Source organism: Geotrypetes seraphini, chromosome 3 (assembly GCF_902459505.1).
Source record: "Geotrypetes seraphini chromosome 3, aGeoSer1.1, whole genome shotgun sequence".
In the NCBI taxonomy this organism is placed as follows: Eukaryota; Metazoa; Chordata; class Amphibia; order Gymnophiona; family Dermophiidae; genus Geotrypetes; species Geotrypetes seraphini.
In genome coordinates this window covers 256,258,733-256,278,757 of record NC_047086.1, presented here as the reverse complement: position 1 = coordinate 256,278,757, position 20,025 = coordinate 256,258,733, and positions in this window count along the sequence as shown.

Sequence of the window (20,025 nt, the reverse complement as noted above, 5' to 3'; positions counted from 1 at the left end):
CCGGGTGCTGGAAGCTTAAGAGTGGTCACGGGTCTGTGGTTCAACTGCATGCGGCTGTCGGCTCCGCAAGCCCCCACCTCCTCTGATGTCAACTTCCTGTTCTGGGACAGAGGACCAGTAGAGCCGACGACTGCATGCAGGCAGCCCATAACCCCATGACCAATCCACATAGCCTTCCCACTTCCTGGAGCATGGGGGTGCTCCAGTCAGAGGAGGAGGTGCCCCATCTCAGATTCCCGCCCTGCCAGATATGTCACTGAACGACTTTGTTCCCATGATGATAAAATGACTGAATGAAAACAAAATGAGCATTTTTGGAAACCACATGGGAAACATCTCAACATGAAATTATCTCCCTAACAAAGAAATGGATGTACTCTTTGGGGTTCTGGTGGATGCATGGGGTTCTGGAATGGCTGTAGTAACAGGGAGGATGCCAAGCTTGATGAATAGTTGGCTTGACCGAGAAAGACACATCACATGTTTTTACTATTTGTTTTTATGGTTTCTGCCTTCTTATAAAAGTCTCAAGCTTCCAATTTATTTCAGTTTCTCACCTGTTGTGTCCGTCAGTGAATAGTGAAAACAATGTTTTTGGGAAATAGATGTGGTGCGAAATCACAGCTTCTTCACTTACAGTAATGCCTAGATTAGATGGAAGTTGTGTGAAAGACACATAGTAATAATTGTACATTGCAGTGACCTTTACTATGTCCTTATACTTTTATTAAATCTACAGTCCTGGTTATAAAAAGAATAGTAAGGGTGGGCAGTGCTGGAAGCCAGGAGCTGTGCAATCTGAAAATAATTTTCTAACACCTTTCTCGCCTCCTCTAAGTCTACCACTTCTTTTTTTTTTTTTTAATCCACTAGAGCAGGGGATTGAAAAAATAAAACGACTTTACTGATGCTTCTCTTCCCTGAACAGCAATCTGACAAGGCCCTTGCTGCAGTAGAGAGTTAGTGATATACCAGTAGTAAAATAATCTCCTTTATGATGTACAAAGTAAATTTGTCTTACTAACTAGTTCAACTATATTGTTAAAAGCCATCAAGCTACTTAATCATAATGTAAAAGGAAAAAAACAATAACACACAAAAAATAAAATCCTTCCCACCCCGAAAACATAAGAACAAATTGGACTACCAATCTGATAAATTCCATTCCTCCAAAGTAATTCTGTGGTCTTCACCACTTGTCAGGTAATTGCTCCCTCCTTCTTTATTCCAATTCATTTCATGCCTTAGTAGTCACAGTCATATTAAAATGGTTCTCTACCAGTTTGTTAGCACTTTACAGATGAATTTCTCCCAGGAGGAGGTCTAGGCATGCTGCAAACAGAATACCAAGTTGCAAGAAAACCCGGAGCTGAGTCAGAGGTCGGAACCAGCTTTTCTGCCCCCCTCCTCCCCTGATCATCTATACAGAATCTGATATACACACTTGAAATTGCTTGGGTGAGAAGTATTTGAGAAAGTTGCCATAATTAAGAATTTCTAGGGAAAAATCATTTTTCAAAGTTGCTAAGCATTTTAAGTGGGGGGAAAGTATATACACTATAACTAGTATGCATAGCATGACTGATATGACCATACATCCCATTTTGAATGGGACAATCCCATTTTTAGATCCCCTATCCCGTTGTCTCCACGCACAACTTCGGGACACCGAAATGTCCCATTTTCAGAGACAGCATCCCAAAACTGTGCACGGGGACAACAGGACAGGCAATCACGGAGCCTAGGCTCTCTCCCTACTTCCCTGCCCACCACCACCGCAACTGCAGAAAGGGAAGGGCCAGGTGCCGGCCCCCAAGCCTTCTCCCTGACTTCAATTCTGATGGAGAAGAAGTTCCGGGCCAGCCAGGCAGTGATTGGCTGGCCCAGACATTCCTTTCCTGTAGTTGCAGTAGCGTTGGGCGGGAAGCAGTGATGGGCAGCGGCAGCGGACCGGGGGGAGGGGTGTAAGCAGAAGAATCAGCGGTAGGCCAGGCTTCGGTGCTGCAGAGAGGGAAATAGACAGGCAGGCTGGCTTTGGCACAGCAGGGAGGAAGGCAGGCTGGATGGCTTCAGGGCAGGGGGTGGGACAAAGGCTGGAAACAAGTTAGGGGGACATAGGAAGGAGGGAGGAAGGAGAGAAAGAGGCAGAGAAAGGGGGGTTGTAAGCAGAAGAAAGACTAGAGAGAGGAAGGTCTGGACCAAAGGGGAATGACAGGAGGCAGATGCAGGACTATGGGAGGTGCAGACAGAGGGTGAGAGACCCTTAGGAGGAACAGAGAGATGCAAGATCATAACAGAGGAGGGAGATATAGGGAGATCTGGATCAAAGCTACAAAGGAAAACTGACTCTGGATCTGGGGAGGGTAACAGAGGGAAAAGAGAGAGAGACCTGGACCCAAAGGGGATGAGCTGGATTGTGAAAGATATGTTATATGTGAAAGAAAGAAAGATTGTATACACAGTCAGAAGGAAGTGCAACTAGAGACTCATGAAATCACCAGACAACAAATGTAGGAAAAATGATTTTATTTTCAATTTAGTGATCAAAATGTGTCAGTTTTGAGAATTTATATCTGCTGTCTATATTTTGCACTATATTTGTCTATTTTTCTATAGTTACTGAGGTGACATTGCATATTTTAAAGTCATCTGCCTGTCTTTCTTCAACTTTCTTCCAAGTCTTTCAACTTTTAACTTTCTACTTTCTACCTAACCAACAAGCAACTAAACCTTTCACACTTAACAGGCGGACCATACCAATAACTCTATCCCCAAACCATTTTAACAGGCAGATCACACTATTCTCTAACATTTAATCAGACTGACCTCACTAGCACACTAACAAGCAGGCAATCTTAACTGACAATTAACTAACTACTCTATCTCCCAGACCAAGAACTAAATAGCTACCTCTATCCCTCCAACCTCAACACTTTCTGACAACACCTAACAGCCCCATCCTAACAAATATTAAAAAAAACCCCAACTTTTGTAAATGGCAGGTAGAACTAGAAGCAGCAAGACTTCTATCAAGACAGGCAGTCCAGTCACCAAAAGTACCCAGGGGATTGCTACGGTCTTCGTACAGATGGAAGGGAAGCCAGGACAGAGGGCTGAGGTCTCTATATAGACCGAGGCCATCCCCTCAAAGATGTCTACAGTCTCCACACAGACGGAAGGAATGGATCAGCCAGATGAAAGCCTTTTGCTAGAGCTTAGGAGCCTGAGAGAGGAGGTTCAGCGCTTAAGATGTATCCGAGACGATGAGACCTTCATCGACTAAACTAAACTAAACTAAACTAAGCCTTAAGTTTATATACCGCATCATCTCCACGGAAGTGGAGCTCGACACGGTTTACAAAGTTTAAAAATATAGGAAGAGAGAGGAGAAAGATTTACAAGAGCATGTGAATAGAGGAGGATGTGGACAGGGGAAAGAGATGTTAGATGTTAGAGAAAAGTCAGGTTTTCAGTTGTTTTTGGAAAAGTTGGAGGGAGCCCAGGTTCCGCAGCGGGATAGTGAGATCATTCCAAAGGCCTGTAATTTTGGAGAGAAGGGATTTTCCCAGTTTGCCAGCGTGGAGGATGCCGTGTAGAGAGGGGAAGGATAGTTTATATCTGTGAGCGGATCTGGTGGTGGCAGGCGTCCGGACGAGGAAGGATAGAGGGATTAGGGGCGGAAGGATGCCGTGAATGATCTTGAAGGCCAGGCAGGAGCATTTGAAGTGAATTCTGGAAAGTACTGGGAGCCAGTGGAGATTGGTAAGTAGAGGGGAGACGTGATCAAATTTTCGTTTAGCAAAAATCAGCTTGGCTGCAGTATTCTGGATAAGTTGGAGTCTGCGAAGACTTTTTTTTGTTAGGCCTAAATAAATGGCGTTACAGTAATCGAGTTTGGATAGGATGATGGATTGTACAAGGACGGTGAAATGTTGTTGGTGAAAGTAGGATCTTACTTTCTTCAGCATGTGGAGGCTGAAAAAACATGATTTTGCCAGGGAATTCAGGTGATCGTTGAGGGAGAGGGAGGAATCGATAGTGATGCCGAGGACCTTGCTTGAGAATTCAAGGTGCAGAGCAGGGCCTGTGGGCAGTGTGAAGAGGGTGGGCAGGTGTAATAATTTTGGGACGAACCAGAGTAATTTTGTTTTAGATTCATTTAATTTCATCTGTACAGAGAGGGACCAGGTGTGAAGTTTCATTTTGCATGAAGTGATATTCTCTTGGAGGTTTGTGAGGTTCTGGTCAGTTTTGAGGAGGATAAGTATGTCGTCTGCGTATGTGTATATTGTTTCAAGGGGAGTTAATTTGAGGAGCTTCAGGGAGGTCAAGTACATGTTGAAGAGAATAGGGGATAAGGGGAGCCCTATGGGACACCACAGGATGGTGACCACGGAGCGGATTTGGAGCTGTTTGTGTTGACAATGTAGGAATGCGCGCGAAGTAAGTCATCGACGGAGTCATCCAGGAGCTGTCTCAGATCGCCGAACAGGAACCTGACAAGACCATCCTAGAGACACCCAAAGCATCCAAACCTTCAAACTTGAGACCAACCGTCGGAATACAGGAAGTGGCTGGGGACGCTGATTCCTGGCAGCTGGTGACTTCCTCCACAGGAAAACGCAGAAGACCTTATTCTGTCTCTTTCTCTCACATACAGGGCGGCTCTACATCGACACCACAAATCACCCTGAGGAACAGATACCAGCTGCTACAGGAAGGTCCTGACAACGAGGAACAGGAAGTTGTTCAGCAGACGGTTCCAGTTCCGGAGTCAACAGATCGGCCCACCCCTAAGAAGCGCAGAGTGGTGGTTATCGGGGATTCGCTGCTGAGGGGCACCGATGGTCCAATTTGTAGATCAGACCTGCAATCAAGAGAGGTCTGCTGTTTGCCAGGGGCCAGGATCCGGGATGTAACCGCTTGCCTGGACAGACTCATCAAGCCCCGTGACTGCTTCCCCATGATTCTCATCCACATCGGAACCAACGACACCACCAGGAGCACCCCGGAGAGCATATCTGAAGACTTCAGAGCCCTGGGTAAGAAGCTGAAGAGGATGGATGCGCAGGTGGTCTTCTCCTCAATCTTCCCAGTAAGGGGCAAGGGCAGTTCCAGGGAGGATCGCATTCAGAGGGCAAACGACTGGCTGCAGGGATGGTGCAATGAGATGAACTATGGGTTCTTGCACCATGGAGAGGCATTGTAAGGACTACAGGGACCAGACGGGTTACACCTGACCAGAAGAGGGAAGAATGTCCTTGGACACCGTCTAGCCCGCCTACTACACAGGGCTTTAAACTAGGTAAGTTGGGGAGGGTACGGGCACAAACAACCTACCTGGCGAGCTAAGCTGCCAATACTTTTTTGAGACTAAGGTAAGTAAACACCGATCTGGGTCAGGGGAGAGTATACACACGTTCGAGTCTGGGGTTGGCTTACATTATAATTCTGGGTCACATTGTAATTCTGGGTCTAAGGGGAGTACACATTGTAATTCAGGGTCTAAGGGGAGTACACATTGTAATTCTGGGTCTAGGGAGAGTACACATTGTAATTCTGGGTCCAGCGAGAGAACACACATTGCAAATTGTACTAAAGGAGTTCAAGTAGCCCAAGCGGGAATACCACCACAGGGTACACACATTTCCGAGTCTGGGATAGGAACACACTGTAGTTCTGGGTCTGGGGAGTCCGGGATAGGTGCACGTTGTAACTCTGGGTCTAGGGAAAGTACAAAACATGCAAATAATGCTAAAGGTGTCCAAGTAGCTCAAGCGAGAACATCCCCACTGAGATGTAACAAACATGCAACATGGAGGGCTTAGTACGTAAACGCCCACAGTCTGGGAAACAAGATCCTGGAATTAGAAACAGAAATGAGGAATGCCGACCTGGATGTGGTGGCGATATCTGAGACCTGACTCACGGACTCCCATGGGTGGGACATTGTCGTACCGGGTTACAACTTGCTTCGCCGGGACAGGAAGGGCAAAATGGGAGGAGGTGTAGCATTATATACTAAAGATGACATTAAGGTCACCAGAATCACAGATGTCCACTACACTGGGGAATCCCTTTGGATAAATTTGACCAGAGGGAAGGACAAATGCCTGTATCTTGGCGTAATATACAGACCCCCAAGACAACAGGATGACCTAGATATGGAATTAATCGGAGATATAGAGAATATCACCTTGCGTGGGGACACAGTATTGTTAGGTGACTTCAACATGCCTGATGTGGATTGGGACACGCTTTCCTCTGCTTCCGGCAGCAGCAGCAGGCTATTAAAACTCTATGAAGGGAGCAAGACTCAGGCAACTGGTGTTAGAACCAACAAGGGATCAGGCAATACTGGACCTGATACTTACCAATGGAGAAAGTGTCACAGAGGTCTTGGTGGGCGACACATTGGCCTCCAGTGACCACAACATGGTATGGTTCAATCTCAGGAAAGGTTTCACTAAATCTACCACACTGACCAAGGTCCTCAAATTCAAGGACACAAACTTCAAAGAAATGGGAGACTTCATTCACCAGGCACTACAAAGCCAAGCAGAAACCGATAACGTGGAAGAAATGTGGTCGACTTTGAAAGCCACCATACAAGAAGCAACAAACCGCTATGTTAAATCAATAAGTAAACATAAAGGAAAAATAAGCCACAGTGTTTCTCTGCGGAGATTTCGGACCTCATCAAGTAGAAGAAAAAAACATTCATCTCTTACAAACAATCAGGGAAACAGGACTCTAGGGAAGTCTATCTGGCCAAGTCAGAAGCCATCAAAACAGCAGTTAGGGAGGCCAAATTCCGCATGGAGGAGTCTCTAGCGAAGAATATCCAGAAAGGAGATAAATCCTTCTTCAGGCATATCAGTGACAGAAATAAGAACTCAGGCGGGATAGTACATCTTAGGAAACCAGATGGAGACTATGTAGAAGCGGACTTGGAAAAAGCCCAACTGTTAAATGAATACTTCTGCTCAATCTTCACCCGCGAGGCGCCAGGATTCGGCCCTCAGCTACAGACAAGGGTTGACGCAGATGACCCGTTTAGTAATTTCGAGTTTACACCCAGCGGTGTCTACTATAAGCTGTCAAAGCTTAAGGTTAACAAGGCAATAGGACCTGACAACCTACACCCCAGGTTGCTCAGGGAGTTGTGTGATGTATTGGCGGAACCGCTATCCACGCTCTTCAATCTCTCCCTTAGTACAGGTAACATCCCGTTGGACTGGAAGACGGCTAACATCATTCCACTCCACAAGAAAGGCTCCAAGATGGAGACATCAAACTACAGACCAGTGAGTCTCACATCGATAGTGTGCAAACTAATGGAAACTCTAATCAAACGCCAATTGGATACGATCCTGAACGAGGAGAATCTACGGGATCCCCGTCAAAATGGATTTACTAAGGGGAGATCCTGCCAATCCAACCTGATCAGCTTCTTTGACTGGGTGACGAGGAAGCTGGATGTTGGGGAGTCCCTGGACATCGTATACCTGGACTTCAGTAAAGCATTCCATAGCGTACCACACCGCAGGTTGCTGAGCAAGATGAGTTCTATAGGATTGGGCGACACATTGACGAAATGGGTTGGGAACTGGCTTGGAGGTAGGCTTCAGAGGGTAGTGGTGAACGGCACCCCCTACGAAATGACGGAGGTAATCAGTGGAGTGCCGCAGGGCTCGGTCCTGGGCCCGATCCTATTCAACATCTTTATAAGAGACTTGGCAGAAGGGCTGCGAGGTAAAATAACATTATTCGCCGATGACGCCAAACTAAGCAATGTAGTGGGCAAAAGCACAACAGACATAAATTCAATGTCCGACAACATGATGCACGACCTACTCCTACTGGAGCGCTGGTCTAGGTCCTGGCAACTCAGCTTCAATGCCAAAAAATGCAAAGTCATGCACCTGGGCAGCCAAAATCCATGCAAGACTTACACCCTTAATGGCGAGATCCTAACAAGAACTGAAGCAGAACTAGACTTAGGGGAGATCGTCAGTGAGAACATGAAGACTGCCAATCAAGTGGAGCAAGCTTCATCCAAGGCAAGGCAAATCATAGGTTGCATACGCAGGAGTTTCGTCAGCCGTAAGCCTGAAGTCATTATGCCATTGTATAGATCCATGGTGAGGCCCCACCTGGAATACTGTGTGCAATTCTGGAGGCCTTACTGGGTGTAAGGATGTGCTGAGACTGGAGTCGGTCTAGAGAATGGCCACCCGGATGGTCTCGGGACTCAAGGATCTCCCGTACGAGGAACGGCTGGATAAGTTGCAGCTGTACTCACTCGAGGAACGCAGAGAGGGTGGTGACATGATCGAGACATTCAAGTATCTCACGGGCCGCATCGAGGTGGAAGAAGATATCTTCTTTTTCAAGGGTCCCGCGGCAACAAGGGGGCATCCGTGGAAAATCAGGGGCGGGAAACTGCACAGGGACTCCAGGAAATTCTTTTTCACTGAAAGGGTGGTTGATCGCTGGAATAGTCTTCCACTTCAGGTTATTGAGGCCAGCAGCGTGCCTGATTTTAAGGCCAAATGGGATAGACACGTGGGATCTATTCACAGAGAAAGGTAGGGGAGGGTTATTGGGGTGGGCAGACTAGATGGGCTGTGGCCCTTATCTGCCGTCTATTTCTATGTTTCTATGACATCTTTGAAAAAAACTCAAATATAAATGATTAAAAGTATTACCTCTCGTTTAGTGAATTCAATTGAATTCAGTGTTTATTTCCGGTTGTTGTTTGGGCTGGATCTTCCGGTCATTCCCCCTTATAAAATTCACAAGCTGAGCAGATAGATTCAGTTGGCCCGTTTGCTTTGAGTGAGCCTGATCTCAGTGAGCCTTCACCAGGTAATATAGGAATTTTAAGAGCTTTAAAATCAAGATTAAGTTAATACACTGGGATTTCCCAGATAGTACTCAGCACTTATAAGTATATTCTAATTTAATTTTTTCACATTATGTTTTATAAGGTTTGAGTTGTGATTCTTGATCGTGGTTTGATTTTTCCGCAGTGTCCCTCCCTGATGAAGAGGTGAAACTCGAGTCGGGGGGACGGGATTGGAAGAATGAACGAACAGTTCTAGGATTTTAACGGAGCACATAGATTATATTGTGATACAGTCACCAATGAGAATTAACGAAACCAACTACCCCCCTATTCAGATAAGTACATCTAGCTGATCTGTATTAGTTCGTGGTCACATAGGGAGGGCAGGGGACAGGTGAAGGCGATGATGGTCCCCTTGTTAACCTCATTGTAGTGACATCACTATATTTTGGGTTACTTGGTCTGAGCACTTCACAATAATATTTAAAATAAATTAAAGAAAGCAATATTATTAACAAGAGACTATAGCTGTGATTACAATATTATACAGTTATTTCTGTCACAGAAGATTAAGATTTATCTCCCTATTAAGTAAGAAATTTAGTGGTGTTATGTGAAACATTGCTCGCTTCCTTAATCTTTGTAAACATTTCTTCATCTGTCTGATCATTCTGTCCTAAGGGACAGTAGTACAGCCCTATCTGTATATTCCTTCCCTTCAGACATGGAATCTACAGTATATGGATAGAAATTCCATGTGTGAGGGCAAGGAATATACAGATAGGGCTGTACTACTGTCCCTTAGGACAGAATGATCAGACAGATGAAGAAATGTTTACAAAGATTAAGGAAGCTGGCAAATTGGGCAACAGTATAATATTAGACAACCAAGCATACATATTTTTAGATAAATAATTCTGTTTGTCCCTTCAAAATTTATGAATCTTTTCCTTCTACAGATCATTAGAAAATGTATTGATCTTCTTCTTAAGGTCTTCATTTGCCTCTTAAATTCTTCTAGCTCTTTATGTACTTCTCAGTTCCAATAAATTAGTCTTTCTGATGCTCAGTAGTAACTTCCTATGCTTTTTTTCTATGATGAGAACCATTAAATATAGAGAGCACTTATGAAGAATGAAAGTCCATTTTCAAACAAATTCTTTATCACATCATTGGTTGCCTAAAATGACAGGAAACAAACCCCAAATATTACTTTTGTGTGTGTTTGTGATAAATAGTATACACTTTTCTGAAAGAGATGCATTTTCTGCTGAAAGAGAACACATTATGTATTTCCCAATAAAAAAGCCCAAACAAAATGAAAATTTCTGTAAACATGCAAAGCTAAAAAAAAAAAAAAAAGAAGATGATTTTGGACTGTATTTATGCTGTATAATGTATATGATCTAGAGCAGTGGTCTAGATCATATACACATGCGGCCCACCAGGTACTATTTTGAGGCCCTCAATATGTTTACCATAATCACAAAAGTAAAATAAAACAGGTTCTTGATCATATGTCTCTTTAGCTATAAATTACAATATTATTATTAAGACTTAGCTAAAAGGAAAGATTTATAAACTATAAAGAGTTTTACCTCATGCAAAATTGTCATTTCTTTAATAAAACATTAACTATTTTTCCTGAGGTCCTCCAAGTATCTACAAATCCAAAATGTGGCCCTGCAAAGTGTTTGAGTTTGAGACCACTGATCTAGAGTGACTATTCTGTTTCTCAACATAGAGTACATGCTGCCTCAGTGGAGGACTTTCTCATCAGACATGCAGTACATTCAACAGAAAGCTAAACTTTAGGACACCAACGTGCATGCAGGCAGTCCTTATAACTTTCTGAAATATACTTTATTGAATAAATATAGTAGATGTACTCACAGTTGGATATTGTAGCTGGAGGTGAAGAACAGAAGCTTTGTGGCAGAGGTGAGAGAATAGTAAGCTATTCCAAGTTCCAGAGATGAAATACTGAATTGTTCATGTGTGTGGTCAGATAGCATCAGGTAAAAAAAAGGCTGATTTTTGATCAGGGACTACAGCCACATATGTAAGACAGAAGCAGAAATGTAAGTGATTCTAAGACAGGATTCTCAGGGAGTACCCAGAAGGCTAGGGGAGAGAAGAGAAACATAGAAACATGATTCAGATAAAGACCAAATGGCTCATCTAGTCTGCCCATCCAGAGTAAACATTATCTTTTCCTCTTTCTAACAGATCCCACGTGCCTATTCCATGCTTTCTTAAATTCAGACACAGTCTCTGTCTCCAGCACCTCTTCCAGGAGACTGGTCCATATATCTACCACCCTTTCTGTAAAAAAAAGTATTGCCTTAGATTACTCCTGAGCCTATCATCTCTTAACTTCATCCTATGCCCTCTCATTCCAAAGCCTTAGCGAGAGCGCCTTTGCGAAGGGCCTCAAGAAGAGCCAAGTTACTACAACCAGGAGCACCAGGGAAAGACTGAAGGGTACGGAAGAAGCAGGCGCAGAAGGAACGCAAGCATCAGTAAGGTAAGGTAGAGCAAACGCAGCACACACAAGAAGAAGGCAGTAAGGCAAGAAGCAGGTGCAGAAAGAAGCAGACTCACAAGAAACAAACACACAAACAAAGTATAGTAAGGCAGAGCGAAGGCAGCACACACAAGAAGGTGCAGATGGAAGCAGGCACACAAGGAACACGTAATCTTAAGTGTTATCTTACAGTAGGAACGACTATGGAAGCAGAGGGAAACCAGAAGATGAGCTTTCCAGTGTTCTGCACCGGCTGTCATATGTATGACTACCTCCCCTCGGGGAGACAGTCATATGTATGCAGTCGGTGTCAGGAGCTGGAAAGTTTGAAGAAGGTAGTCAAGCGATTATAGGACAAGATACAGGAGCTAGAAGGACTTTACACCACGGAGGACCCAATCAGGACAGCTGAAGACTTCATGAGCGAGAGACACATCAAGGAGGAAGTCAGGGAACTCGAGAAATTTATTGAAGAAGCATACAAGAGGAGGGTGGAAGAGAACGAACTTCAGATGAAAGAAGACATCACGAGACATCACTGATAGGATCGAGAGGATCCTGGACGGAGCTGAGACAGAGGAGACTGCGGTGATAATCCACATCGGAACAAATGATGTGAGCCGGAGGAACTTCAGCATGGCCACGCTGACTGACCAGTTCAGGGTCCTGGGACGAAAACTGAAGCGGAGTAACCGGAGGATAGCATTCTTGGAGATCCTGCCTGTGCCGAGAGCAGATGCAAAAAGGCAGGCAGACCTCCAGGCTCTGAATGCATGGTTGAGGAGATGGTGCCAGGAGGAGGGCTTCCACTTTGTAAGGAACTGGACGTCCTTCTGGGGAAAGAGTAAGCTCTACCGGCGGGACGGCCTGCACCTGAGCACAGAGGGAACTAGACTACTGGCTACTAATGTGAGGAAGGAGATCGAGAGGGCTTTAAACTGAGGAGAGGGGGAAAGCCGACAGCCGATCTGATGTTGACGCTTCGGACAACAGTATCCAGAACAGATGCTGAACGGGCTGACTGCACGGAGGAAGTAGAGAGACCAGTGGATCTCAGGATCAGACAGCGAGGGAAACAACAGGTAAAGGGAGCTTGCTGGATGGAGACTAAGGGGCATGGAGACACAGGGGGACTGGGTGGCAAGAGGACGAAAGCTGAGGGCATTTTAGGGGCTACACAAGGCGAGGGGGATCGAACAGAGGCCGGGGCCCAGGAGGGGGCAAGAAAACCCAGAGGAAAAGCGGGGAAGTGGGGTGGCAGAAATGTGGGGAAGCTGAAAGCTACGAGGGTAAAGGCAAAGGGCAAAACAGGAGAGGCGGCCCAGGTGAATGCAGAGGTGAATACAGAGGTGAATGCAGAGGTGAATGCAGAGGTGGAGGAAAAACGACGGGACCTACGGTGCTTATACGCAAATGCAAGAAGCCTCATGGCCAAGATGGATGAACTAGAGGTCATGGCCAAGGGGGAAGACCTGGATATAATTGGAATTACAGAAACATGGTGGACAGAGGAGAATCAATGGGATGTGGCGCTGCCGGGGTACAAGCTCTACAGGAGAGACAGGACCCACAAGAAGGGGGGAGGCATAGCACTATATATAAAGGACTCTATCTACTCGGTCGGGATGGATATGGCAACGAAGGCAGAGGGGCTGGAATCGCTATGGGTCAAATTGCCGGGAAACAAGGGTGCAGGTATAAAACTAGGGCTGTACTATCGCCCACCTGGCATGCCGGAAGGACTCGGACACGACCTGGAAGCGGAACTGAGACAGGAGTGCAGGACTGGAAGTGTAACAGTGATGGGGGACTTCAACTACCCAGGGATAGACTGGAGTACAGGTCACTCCAACTGCACTAGGGAAACAGGATTTGTAGAAGCTGTGAGGGACTGCTTCATGGAGCAACTGGTCAGGGAACCGACGCGGGGGAGTGCTACCCTTGACCTCATCCTGAACGGATTAGGGGGGCCTGCAAGAGGGGTAGAAGTGGGAGGACCACTAGGCAACAGCGACCAAAATGCGATCAGATTCACATTAGAAAGGGGGACACCCATAGTAAGGAGAACCGCAACAACTGCGCTCAACTTCAAGAAAGGGAACTATGTTGCTATGAGGGAAATGGTGGGGAGGAAGCTCAGAAACATCTTTAGGATGGAGACTGTGGAAAGCGCCTGGACCCTATTCAGGGACACCCTGCAGGAAGCACAAAAAACGTACGTTCCCAGTTTCAGGAAAGGCTGCAAAAACAAGCGGTCAAAGGACCCGATTTGGATCTCAGCAGAAGTAAAGAAGGCAATAAATGACAAAAAAGTATCTTTCCGGAGATGGAAAAAGGATCCAACGGAGGAAAATCACCAGGCGCACAGGAAATGCCAAAAAGAATGCCACCGAGAGGTTAGAAAAGCAAAAGGGAAATACGAAGAGGGGCTGGCCAGGGAAGCAAAAAACTTCAAGGCATTCTTCAGTTACGTAAAGGGGAAACGACCAGCGAGAGAGGAGGTGGGGCCGTTGGACGATGGGGATAGGAAGGGAGTGATTAAGGAGGATAAAGAGGTAGCTGAGAGGTTGAACACGTTCTTCTCGTCAGTTTTCACGAGAGAAGACACATCTAATATACCGGACTCAGAGGAGCTCATGAGTGGGGAACAGGCTGAAAAATTGGAGCACATAGAGGTAAGTAAGGAAGATGTCCTCAAACAGATAGACAGGTTAAAATGCAGCAAATCACCGGGTCCGGACGGGATCCACCCAAGGGTTCTGAAAGAACTAAGACAAGAAATAGCGGGCACAATCCAGCATGTTTGTAACCTATCCTTGAAAACTGGAGAGGTACCAGAGGACTGGAAATTAGCGAATGTCACACCTATCTTCAAGAAGGGATCGAGGGGTGACCCCGGGAACTACAGGCCGGTGAGCCTGACTTCAATTATAGGGAAGATGGTGGAAGCTATGATAAAGGACGGCATTTGCGAGCACATTGAGAGAAATGGCCTACTGAGAACAAGCCAGCACGGATTCTGTAAGGGAAGGTCGTGCCTAACGAACCTTCTGTACTTCTTTGAGGGAATAAGCAGTCGGGTGGACAATGGGGAACCCATCGACATCATTTACCTCGATTTTCAAAAGGCTTTCGACAAGGTACCACATGAAAGGCTGCTTAGGAAACTGTGGAACCACGGGGTGGGAGGGGATGTGCACAGATGGATCGAGAACTGGTTGTCGGGTAGACTGCAGAGGGTCGGAGTAAAGGGCCAATATTCTGACTGGAGGGGAGTCACGAGCGGTGTGCCACAGGGATCGGTGCTGGGGCCGTTACTCTTCAACATATTTATCAATGACCTGGAAAAGGAGGCCAAGTGCGAGGTTATAAAATTTGCAGACGATACCAAACTGTGCGGCAGAGTTAGCTCCAGGGAGGAGTGTGAGGACCTGCAAAGGGACATAGACAAGCTGGAAGACTGGGCAAACAAATGGCAAATGCGCTTTAATGTGGAAAAATGCAAGGTTATGCATATAGGGAAAAAGAACCCATTGTTCAACTACAAATTGGGGGGGGGGCATTGTTGGGAGAAAGCAATCTTGAGAGAGACTTGGGTGTGCTGGTGGATGCATCACTGAAGCCATCTGCACAGTGCGCAGCGGCCTCAAAAAAAGCCAACAGGATGCTGGGCATCATAAAGAGGGGCATAACTACAAGGACGCGGGAAGTCATCATGCCACTGTATCGAGCAATGGTGCGTCCGCATCTGGAATACTGCGTTCAATATTGGTCGCCGTACCTCAAGAGAGACATGGAGGTACTTGAAAGAGTCCAAAGGAGAGCAACGAAACTGGTAAGAGGGCTGGAACACTACCCATATGCTGAGAGGTTGGATAGGCTGGGGCTCTTCTCTCTGGAAAAAAGGAGGCTCAGGGGTGATATGATAGAGACCTTCAAAATCATGAGGGGCATAGAGAGGGTGGATAGGGACAGATTCTTCAGGCTGAAGGGGACAACAGGTACGAGGGGGCATTCGGAGAAACTGAAGGGAGATAGGTTCAAAACGAATGCAAGGAAGTTTTTTTTCACCCAGAGGGTCGTGGACACTTGGAATGCGCTACCGGAGGAAGTGATCAGGCAGAGTACGGTACAGGGATTCAAACAGAGACTGGATGGATTCCTGAGGGATAAAGGGATCGTGGGATACTGAGAAAGCTAACTGAGAAAGCTAACCAGAAAATAAATGTAGAAACCCAACCAGGTCATGCAGGTGCAAGACCGGAGGGCTAGGACTTTGATAGGAAGATAGGACTCAATTAGGAAACCAAGGAGGCATGGGGGCCCCTTCTGGTGATTTAGACAGGTCGTGAACTGTTTGGGCCGCCGCAGGAGCGGACTGCTGGGCAGGATGGACCTATGGTCTGACCCGGCGGAGGCACTGCTTATGTTCTTATGTTCTTAAGAAGTTACACCAACATTGAAGGGAGAACAAGAAACAGAAGACCTCAACGAAGACACCCCTGGAGGAAAAATGCATGAGGGGGAGAAATTGGCCAGTCGATGCCCAGAAGAAGAAAGAGTGAAGCACACCGAGGACATTGACCTGAGACCGAAGCGAACATTGAAGAAGGGGAAATCAGCGATCCTAGTGGGGGACTCGATCCTGAAGCATGTGGACAGCCACATAGCAGGAGGGAGAGAGGACCGACTGGTGACCTGCCTCCCGGGAGCGAGAACCAAGGACATCGTGGACAAAATTGGAAAGATCCTGGAAGGAGCGGAGACGTTAGAGACCACAGTAATGATCCACATCGGGACGAATGATGTAAGCAGGAGAGACTACAGAAGAAACACGCTGATAGAACAGTTCAAGAATTTGGGAAGGAAACTGAAGATGAGGACCCAGAAGATAGCATTCTCAGAGATCCTACCGGTACAGAGGGCAGATGTGAAAAGACAATAGGAACTACAATCAATAAATGCGTGGATGAGGAGATGGTGTGAGGAAGAAGGATTCCACTTTGTGAGGAACTGGACGACGTTCTGGGGCAAGAGCAAGCTCTACAGGAGAGATGGATTGCACCTGAGCGCGGCAGGAACTAGACTTCTAGCAAACAACGTCAAGAGAGGAATAAAACAGGCTTTAAACTAAGAAGAAGGGGAAAGCCGACAGTCGACCAAGCGTCGATAATTCGGAAAAAGGTATCCCATGAAGATACTAAGGAGAAAAAAGGCTGGGATGAAACAAGGGACAAATTAAAGGAGTCGACTAACAAAGAAGAGGAGGTTAGAAAGATTGCAGCCAAAGAAAAGAATCTAAAGACCGAAGCACAGGGAAAGGAAATGAAGGCAGCAAAATTCCAGGAGCTAAATTGCATATATACTAATGCAAGGAGCCTAAGAAACAAAATGGGAGAATTAGAAGCCATGGCCATTGCAGAGGACATAGACATCATTGGAATCTCTGAAACATGGTGGAATGAGGAAAGCAGATGGGATACAGCACTGCCGAGGTACAAGCTCTATCGCCAAGACAGATCAGGACAGAAAGGCGGAGGAATAGCACTATACATAAAAGAAAGCATACAATCGACAAGAATGGACAGAGCAGAGACAGCCAACAAGCTAGAATAGCTATGGGTTAAAATACCAGGAAGGAAAGAGCCTGAAATAAAGATAGGTCTATACTATCGTCCATCCGGACAAACCGGAGATATCAATGAAGAAATGGAAGCCGAGATGAAGCAAGAATGCAAAAGCGATAACACAGTTATTATGGGAGACTTCAACTACCCTGGGATAGACTGGAGTCTTGGAAGCTTAAGATGCGCTAGGGAGGCAGAATTTCTGGAGGCTGTACAAGATTGCTTCATGGAGCTGCTTGTTAGAGAATCGACGAGAGGAAATGCCACTCTGGATCTAATCCTAAATGGGCTAAGGGGACCTGCAAAGGAAGTGGAAGTAGTGGGACTGTTGGGAAACAGCGATCATGATATGATCAAGTTCAAGGTGGAAATAGGAATACTGAAAAGAAAGAGAACCATAGCGACAACTTTTAACTTCAGGAAGGGAAACTACGAAGCAATGAGGGGAATGGTAAAGAAGAAACTTAGGAACACTTCCAAAAAATTGCAGATGGTAGAATATGCCTGGTCCTTTTTCAAGGACACGGTGAGTGAGGCGCAAAATCTGTATATCCCCAGATTCAGAAAAGGGTGCAACAAGAGTCGAACAAAAGACCCGGCGTGGATAACTAAAATAGTGAAGGAGGCGATAGGCAATAAGAAAAATTCATTCAGAAAATGGAAAAAGGACAAATCTGAGGGAAACTGGAAGTATCAAAAAGAATGTCACCGTGTGGTTCAAAAAGCCAAAAAAGAGTATGAAGAGAGACTAGCCAGGGAAGCATGGAATTTCAAGCCGTTCTTTAGATATGTTAAAGGGAAACAGCTGGCTAGGGAGGAGGTGGGACCACTTGACGATGGAGACCGGAATGGAGCGGTGAAGGAAGAGAAAAAGGTCGCAGAAAGACTTAACATGTTCTTTTCGTCTGTGTTTACAAGCTAAGATACAACCAACATACCGGAACCTGAACAAATCTTCAATGGAAATCAAGCACAAAAGTTAACATCCATGGAAGTGAGCCTTGATGATGTGTACAGGCAGAGAGAAAAACTAAAAACTGACAAATCACTGGGTCCAGATGGAATCCATCCAAGGGTTCTGAAGGAACTAAAGGAGGAAATAGCGGAACTACTACAGCAAATTTGCAAACTATCTCTGAAAACAGGTGTGGTCCCGGATGATTGGAAGATAGCCAATGTTATGCCCATCTTTAAAAAGGGATCAAGAGGTGACCCGGGAAACTACAGACCGGTGAGTCTGACCTCGGTTCCGGGGAAAATGGCGGAAGCACTGATAAAAGAAAACATCGATGAACATTTTGAAAAAAACAAACTTCTGATAACCAGCCAACATGGTTTCTGCAGGGGGAGATCGTGCCTGACTAACTTATTGCACTTCTTCGAGGGAATTAACAAACAGATGGACAGAGGAGACCCCATAGATATCATATACCTAGATTTCCAGAAAGCCTTTGACAAGGTGCCTCATGAACGTCTACTCCGGAAACTGAGGAACCATGGGGTGGACGGAGACGTGCATAGTTGGATCAGAAACTGGTTAGAGGGTAGGAAACAGAGGGTAGGGGTGAAGGGCCACTACTCAGACTGCTGAAAGGTCACGAGTAGTGTTCCGCAGGGCTCGGTGCTCGGGCCGCTGCTTTTTAACATATTCATAAATGATCTAGAAACAGGGACGAAGTGTGAGATAATAAAATTTGCGGACAACACCAAACTATTTAGTGGAGCTCAGACAAAGGAGGACTGCGAAGAATTGCAAAGGGACTAGGACAAACTAGGGGAATGGGCAGAGAGATGGCAGATGAAGTTCAATGTTGAGAAGTGTAAAGTATTGCATGTGGGAAGCAGAAACCCGAGGTACAATTATACGATGGGAGGGATGTTATTGACTGAGAGTACCCAAGAAAGGGACTTGGGGGTAATGGTGGACATGACAATGAAGCCGACAGCACAATGCACAGCGGCCACTAAGAGAGCAAAGAGAATGCTAGGTATAATCAAGAAGGGTGTTACAACCAGAACGAAAGAAGTTATCCTGCCACTGTACCGGGCAATGGTGCGTCCGCATCTTGAGTACTTCGTCCAGTATTGGTCACCGTACCTTAAGAAGAATATGGCGTTACTCGAGAGAGTTCAGAGGAGAGCGACACGACTGATTAAGGGGATGGAAAGCCTTTCATACGCTGAGAGATTGGAAAAACTGGGACTCTTTTCCCTGGAGAAGAGGAGACTTAGAGGGGATATGATAGAGACTTACAAGATCATGAAGGGCATAGAGAGAGTAGAGAGGGACAGATTCTTCAAACTTTCAGAAAATAAAAAAACAAGAGGGCATTCGGAAAAGTTGAAAGGGGACAGATTCAAAACGAATGCTAGGAAGTTCTTCTTTACATAACGTGTGGTGGACACCTGGAATGCGCTTCCAGAGGATGTTATAGGGCAGAGTACGGTACTGGGGTTTAAGAAAGGATTGGACAAATTCCTGCTGGAAAAGGGGATAGAGGGGTATAGGTAGAGGTTTACTGCACAGGTCCTGGACCTGTTGGGCTGCCGCGTGAGCGGTCTGCTGGGCGCGATGGACCTCAGGTCTGACCCAGCGAAGGCATTTCTTATGTTCTTATGTTTGCATTTGTCCACATTAAATTTCATCTGCCACTTGGACACCCAGTCTTCCAATTTCCTAAGGTCTACCTGCAATTTTTCAGAATCCGCATGTGTTTTAACAACTTTGAACAGTTTAGTATCATCTGCAAATTTAATCCCCTCACTCGTTGATCCAATTTCCAGATCATTTATAAATAAGTTATATAGCACCGGTCCCAGTCCAGACCACCATGGCATTCCACTGTTTACTCTCCTCCATTGAGAAAAATGACCATTTAACCCTACTCTCTGTTTTCTCTCTGATAACCAATTCCTAATCCACAACTGAACTTTGCCACCTATCCTATGACTCTTTAATTTTCTCAGGAGCTCTCATGAGGAACTTTATCAAAAGCTTTCTGAAAATCTAGATATATTTA